We start from the raw sequence: 7109 nt of genomic DNA, 5'->3' as shown, positions 1-7109 counted from the left end.
AGGGGTATGGAACTGAAGCCTCTTATCCAACTCAGGTCATGTATTTATGGGGATTGGTTCCCTTCCCCACTGGTGCCTGAGTGTAAGAGGGACTGTACTCACTTGCGTATAGGGGCTAGAGCTAAGAATGATCTTTCTGCCTAATTGTTATTTATGTTGTACCCAAAGTGTTTTGCAAACTTTAGATTGTGATATAAGTGCTAAATGTTATTTCTGCTATTAATTTGTGTCTCTTACTTGGACCATGGGTAGAATGGACACAAGATGGCGGCTCAAGCCATGGTGGCCTCAGAGTCCACTGGGATAATGGACACACATTTAAACTGGCATCTTTCTCAGTACCTGAGCAGAACAATGCATTGTGTATAGCAAGTGCTTAATAAATGTTTGTTGGATAAATAAACAGATGGATGGCCTGAACCAAGCACATACTGAGTGGCCTCTACATGCAAGGAGCTGGGCCCTGGAAGGGAAACAAAAAGGTTCAAGACACGGTCCCTACCCTCCAAAAGCTTACAATCCCACCTCTCCCATCCCATCAAACAGCATCAAGGGGTGTTTTCCCTCTCTTCTTCCCTTCCTTTCCTTCCCTGCTTATCTCTGTCTCCTAACATTTCTTTCCCTCTCCAAGGAGGTCTGGACTATGTCTAAACCTTCCAGAACCATTGTTAGAGGCCTAAATGAGTCCCTGCTTATGGGAATGAAGTATTTAATGCCTTGTGCCTCTCAAATAAACACTCTTCAGGGGAATCTTCTGGAGACAATGCCTTATACCAAGAATAATAGAACGTCAGGGAGTTTGGATGGCAAGGAGGCCAACAGGAAAGATGCTTTGGAGCAGAACGGGCCTCTTGGCACCCCTCAGATCACACCAGGTACCATCCTGCTATGATGTAATGGGCAATGTTGAATATCTCTGTATTCCAATCCTGTGGCTGGTCATCTTCACCATAAGCTCCTTGGGAGCAGGGACTGGTTCATTTTTGCCTCTCTCTCTCTCTCTCTCTCTCTCCCTCTCTCTCCCTCTCTCTCTCTCTCTCTCTCTCTCTCTCTCTCTTTCTCTTCCCCCCCTCCCCCACTACTTACCACAGTGCCTGGCACATGGACAATGCCATGGTTAATGTTTAATAAATGCTTGTGGATTGAGGGCTTTGTGTTAGAGGCAGCAGGGGACATGCCAAAAAAAAAAGGTTAAGACCCTCCGTCATTCTCTGAAATTCCCTACTTGATATAGCCTGCATTGTACACCCACCATCCTACTCTCCATAAGATATTTTTGAATTCTTTGGAATTCACCCTAGTGTCCCATGCCTCCTAGCCTTACAACAATATTGGCAGCATAGTGCTGTTAAATAACAAAGCATAAAAACCTTTCTGACCTTGTGAGGCAGGTAGCACAAACACTATTATTCTTATTTAACAGATGAGGAAACTGAGGTCTTACCCAGGTAGTAAAACTGGCCCTAAACTCAGGACTTCTGATACCCAGTCTTGAGCTCATTTACTATACTTCTAAATGCTGCCATCCTCCTGGTGAATAGATTTCCCAAGTAGCCTCCTGCATGCCCAGCACACAGTGATGGACGCTGCTAGAGGTTTAGAAAGGGTAGAGGGGTTCGGGTTCATGAATTCATTCATTAATGAACTGAGTTAGTCCAAGAGATGACTGTAGAAAAGGTGATGAGGGCTTTGTGTTAGAGGCAGCAGGGGAGGGACAGGACTGGGCAGCCCTAAGGGTCTAAAGTTCGGTCTTGTTGCCAAACTGGTAAAGACTGTTTAAGAAGAAAAGAAGGGAGAAGGCCAACTCCCAAGCCCCCATGTGCAGAGAGACAAAACTATTGTCACTCAATGCTTTTTCCCCAGTAATTGGTTTTTGATGGGTGTGTCTTTGGGCTGTAGGAGGAGAGGTTTTAGCTTTTTTTTTAAGATGGGGGTAAGATTGACCCCATTCAGTCAAGAAATGAGAGTGGAAAATCTGAGGGAAATTGCCAAGTAGCCATTGCTGGGAACTAAAGGCTTCTTTTCTTTAAAGTCACCACCCCCTCTTCAAGACTTCGGTCACTATCTGCTGGCCACAACAGAAACGGCCAATTCCTGTGGCATTTTCCAAGGTCAGTTATGAGAGAAAAGAAGGAGACTGGGGGAGTGGGGAAGGGCAGCAGTCAGGGGGTCTGCTTATGAAAGGAAGTTAATATCATGATTCTCCCAGTCAAGTTCCAATGATGAGTATGTGTGTGTATGAGAGAGAGACAGAGAGAGAGAGAGAGAGAGAGAGAGAGAGAGAGAGAGAGAGAGAGAGAGAGAGAGAGAGAGAGAGAGAGAAGGAGAGAGAGAGAGAGAGGGAGAGAGAGATTGAGAGGGAGAAAGAGAGGGAGGGAGGGAGGAGAGGGAGAGAGAGAGAAGAGAGAGAGAGAGAGAGAGAGAGAGAGAGAGAGAGAGAGAGAGAGAGAGAGAGAAAGAGAGAGAGAGATTGAGAGAGAGGGAGAGAGAGACAGAGAGAGAGAGAGAGAGAGAGAGAGAGAGAGAGAGAGAGAGAGAGAGAGAGAGAGGGAAGGAGGGAGAGAGAGAGAGAGAGAGAGAGAGAGAGAGAGAGAGAGAGAGAGAGAGAGAGAGAGAGAGAGTTAGTTAGTTCCTGGCACTACCAAGAAGGACCCCAGAATCACTGATCCATAGCTGGAAGGGACCTTGGAAGTCATTTGGTACAACCTCCTTATTTAAGGAATGAGGAAACTGAGACCCAGGAAAGTAAGGCAACTTGCCCAAGACAGCAAGCATCAGAGACACATTTTGGACCTCAGTCCCCCAACCTTAGAGTCAAACTGCCTTATATACTTTTTCAGTGATTAAAAATGTCCCAAGAAGACTGTTTCCTCCATCTCAGGTGTGCCTAGAACTACTTGTAACTTAAGGAAACACAGAAGAAAAAGCATAGAGAGCTCACGGATTGGCCATTGGGACCTATAATATAAAATCTAGTTATGACTAAGGTTGGCTTCTCAGACAGAGTTGCTCCTGTCTGTTAGCATGATGAGGAAGGCAGGGCAGCTGAACTTAGGGGTGGGGAGGGAGGTGGAAGCAGGTGCACCTGTGGATATAGGAAGCACACCACTGCTTCCAATATGGCAGGCACTAGAAGGAACTGACCAGTGGGGAGTAACATACTGCCTCCCCCAGTGCCATTACAGAAGAGTTCCTTAGTTGATTGGATGAGACTATAGAGTTTGGCCATTGGTTTGTAGGAATCTGAGGGATGGAGGGTAGGTGTGTGCCTGGGCACCTTGCTAAGAGGACAAAAGAACTAGGGAAGGTAAAGTAATATAGGAGAAAGTACACTGACTCTGCAGTCAGGGACCTGGGCTTGCACCATGCCTCTGCTGCTTACCTGTGTGATTTTGGGCAGCTTCATGTCTCAGAGCCTCTGCTTCCTCATCTGTAAAACGAGGAGGTTGGACTCAATGGCCCCTGAGGTTCCTTCTACTTCTAGATCTAAGATCTCAGGAACCCTCTGGATTGGAGTCGAGTGACTGGAGACCCTATGACTTCTGCCTTTCTGTTTCCTTTACTGAGCACAGGTCAGAAACTGCTGTTTCTGGGGATGAACTATCCCTGCCTGAGATACAGCAGCAGACAGACAGCATTGAGAGAATCCCTGCAAAACTACATGCCAGAGGTAGAAATGTGCTTGCATATAGTCTGAGAGGAGACATCTTTAGAGATAAGACATTTCCAGCCTCTATTCTGTGCCCAACTCATCATCCATTGTATTGTCTGGGAAAGAAATATCTATAAATGGATAAGCTCTTCTTTTCTGTAAGAATTTTTAAAATTAAATTAAAATTCTTTATTAATTTATTTTTAGTTCTTTTTTTTTTTGGGGGGGGGAGGGAGGGCTAGGCAATGGGGTTAAGTGAGTTGCCCAGGGTCACACAGCTAGTAGGTATCAAGTGTCTGAGATTGGATTTGAACTTAGATCCTCCTGACTCTAGGGCTGGTGCTCTATCCACTGTGCCACATAGCTGCCCCTTATTTTTAGTTTTCAACGATCACTTCCATAAGCTTTTGAGTTTTAAATTTTTCTTCCCCTCCCTCTCCACCCCTCTCCCCAAGACAGTGATAAGCTCTTCTAAACTGTGCATCTCACTGCATGCCATAATCTGGATAACCGATATTTTTAATCTACTTGTTTTTTCCTCTGTGGATAGTCAGACCAAGCTCTTTTGAGTGTTCATGGACCTCTCTCTCTCTCTCTCTCTCTCTCTCTCTCTCTCTCTCTCTCTCTCTGTTTCTCTTTCTCTCTATCTCTATCTCTGTCTCTGTCTCTCTCTGTGCAATATTCTGAAGTGATGAAGCCCAAAGGACCTTACCATTGACAGGGAATGCCCCTTCATGTTGGACTCCCTGCACTGGATCTCCTTCATGACAGTGGTGAACATCTTTGGTGGCCATGTGGTTCTGTTTTATGACTCCTGACATTTATGATCAAAGGATTGGACAAGGTTATATCTCTGTTGTCATATCTTTCAAAGAATCTTGAATTATATTGATGTACAGATTGAAAGATGGATAGGGCAGTGCTGGGGCTGGAGCCAAGAAGACAAGTCAAATCTGTCCTCAGACACTTACTTAGCTGTGTGACTCTGGGCAACCCTGTTTGCCTCAGTTTCCTCATCTGTAAAATGAGCTGGAGAAGGCAATGGCACTCTAGTAGCTTGACCAAGAAAACCCCAAACAGGGTCACGAAGAACTGGACACAATTGAAAAATGACTGAACAAAACCAAAAATGGATGGAAGATGCTTTTTTGAACAAGACCTTCAGATGGTATTTTGCCCTCAGAAATCAAATTCTCCTTTATAAACAACAAGCAATAAGCACAGTGGATCCTGCGTTGTTTTTCACATCTTGCGCTCAGTTGTGTGATGGTACAGATGGGGTCTGCCGTGGAATATTCGGTGTGGAAGCCTGCTTGTTCCCTGACGCACTCTACACGTGTACTGATGCTCCTCCGAAACATGTCCTAAAGATGGGTCAGCAGATGTCAATGTGCTCTCAGTCCCTTTATTTTCAATACTAGGCTTGGGATTTTTTTTTCGTGCCTTTTACTTAATCTCTTTCTCTGCTTTAGATACCTTGTGAGTCAATCCTTCCCCATCTTCACAAACGTCTTGCTTCCAGCATGGATCTTCTCTACATGCTGGTTTGTCTAATCCATCTCCTTTATTCATTCTCTTTGGTTCCATTTGTAAATAAACAACCTGTAATGTCAGGAATCCAGGTGAAGTGGCTCTTATTGTCCATAATGGGGAAGAGAGTTTGTCAGAAAATTCTCTGCAGATAATTTCCATTTTTCTTTGGCTTCACTTCTTCTGTATGCATGTTTAAACGCTCTCGGGATGATTTTGGCTTAGTTGGGTCTCTTGCCAAACTTTCTTTAAACTAGTCTTGCCCTCCATTTCTTTCTTTTTTATGAAGAAACGTAATTTGTAATCTTCCATCCTCCTCCTCCATAAGATCTTTTTCATAAGATTTTACAAGGGAATTATATCCTCAAATAGTGTTGTCTTAGACAGCCACCAGTCTCCATGTTTTGTGTAAACCAAGGGTTTTGAGAGAGCTTTTGAAGCCCTTTCGGTCTGCTTCTCAGGGCAATTGATCTCAAACACCTAAATGTGTCTATGTAATTATTATAGGTCAGCCATGTCCTTTCTTTCACCCAAAGTCCTACTCTTCACCATTCACCACTTTGAGGGTCAGGATTATGCTGTTTCAAACGCATACCATACAACCAGCTATTTTTTCCTTCTTTTTCTTTTTCTATCTCTTTGCACTAATTTTTATCTGTACTTGAACAAGGCAGTGCTGTGATTACACACAGACAACTAATTCAAGGTCTCTCTCCAAATCGCACTGCATTTACTTCACTGTCCGTGTCTCTGGTGAAATAGAACATTCTGGAGGAGATGCCCTGAGTTTGGTTTTGTTCAGTTTGGGTCTTTGTAGCCCCACAGCCTGGTAGAGTGTCTTGCCCACTGTAGGCACTTAATAAATTCTTGTGGTCATTGTTATTTCACTTCAGTAAAAGTGATATAAGCAGAAAGATGCCTGAGGTAACCAAGGTTTCTCTGATGACTCATACTGGATCAAATCCACAACTTTGGCTTTGTGGCTTACTATGTGACTTTGGATTGTATTTTCCACAATACTGTAGGTTAACACAGTAAGGAGGTCACACATTTCTGAAAACTGATTTCAGGGTAAATCTCCCAGTTGATGAGATTTTCCTTTGAGAACCTTGCTCAGTTCTGTAGCAAGTATTCCCCTTCTTGAGCTCCTCAAAAGTAGCTTTCCTCCCATATAGTTCAGATCTGAAAAGCTGAGTCTGATTAATAAGGTTGTGAAAGGAATGGGATTGGGCCCTTACACAAATATGGTGTAGAAGAAAGCACACTGGATTTGGGAGTCAGAAGTCCTGGGTTCAAAAGTAGGCTTTGCTATGAATGCCTTGAAAATATGACTGCCTTCTCTCAACCTGTTTCCTCTTCTGTAAAATGAGGGGACTGGAAGAGATGATGTGTGAGTTCCTTCACAGTTCTAAATCTCTGGTTCTGTGACCCTAGATCAAAGCTACTTTAGGAAGGGGAAAAAGAAGGTAGGTTGAGGCAGGAAGACATCCTTTTCATCCACTGCCCTGCCTGGTTTCAACCCTATGGAGAGGATGCCCCTCCTTGGATAAGCTCATCACTTTGGAACTCAACGCCGTGAGGTTAACTCAAGCCTCACTGACATCACCTTCTTTAGCTTTTTCTCCCCTCTGATTGGAGGGATGGAGGGCAGAATACCAAACTCCTGCCAACTCCTTCCTTTATAGAGGGCAGAACCTGAATACTCAGCTCATCCCACCTTACATGGGCTGCTCTGTCTGGTTTCAACTCCATGGAAAAATATACTTCCCCCCTCCATCCACCTTGTTGTCCAGCCTCTTTTTGTCTGTTATCTCCCCCTTTAGACTGTAAGCTTGTTGAAGGCAAGGACTGTCTTTCTTTTTATTAATTATGTCCCCAGCACTTGGCACAGTGTAGCTCGCAGTAGACACTTAACAAACGTTTATTG

Source organism: Phascolarctos cinereus, unplaced genomic scaffold (genome assembly GCF_003287225.1).
Source record: "Phascolarctos cinereus isolate Bilbo 61053 unplaced genomic scaffold, phaCin_HiC Scaffold_1;HRSCAF=81, whole genome shotgun sequence".
In the NCBI taxonomy this organism is placed as follows: Eukaryota; Metazoa; Chordata; class Mammalia; order Diprotodontia; family Phascolarctidae; genus Phascolarctos; species Phascolarctos cinereus.
This window is presented reverse-complemented; position numbering follows the sequence as displayed.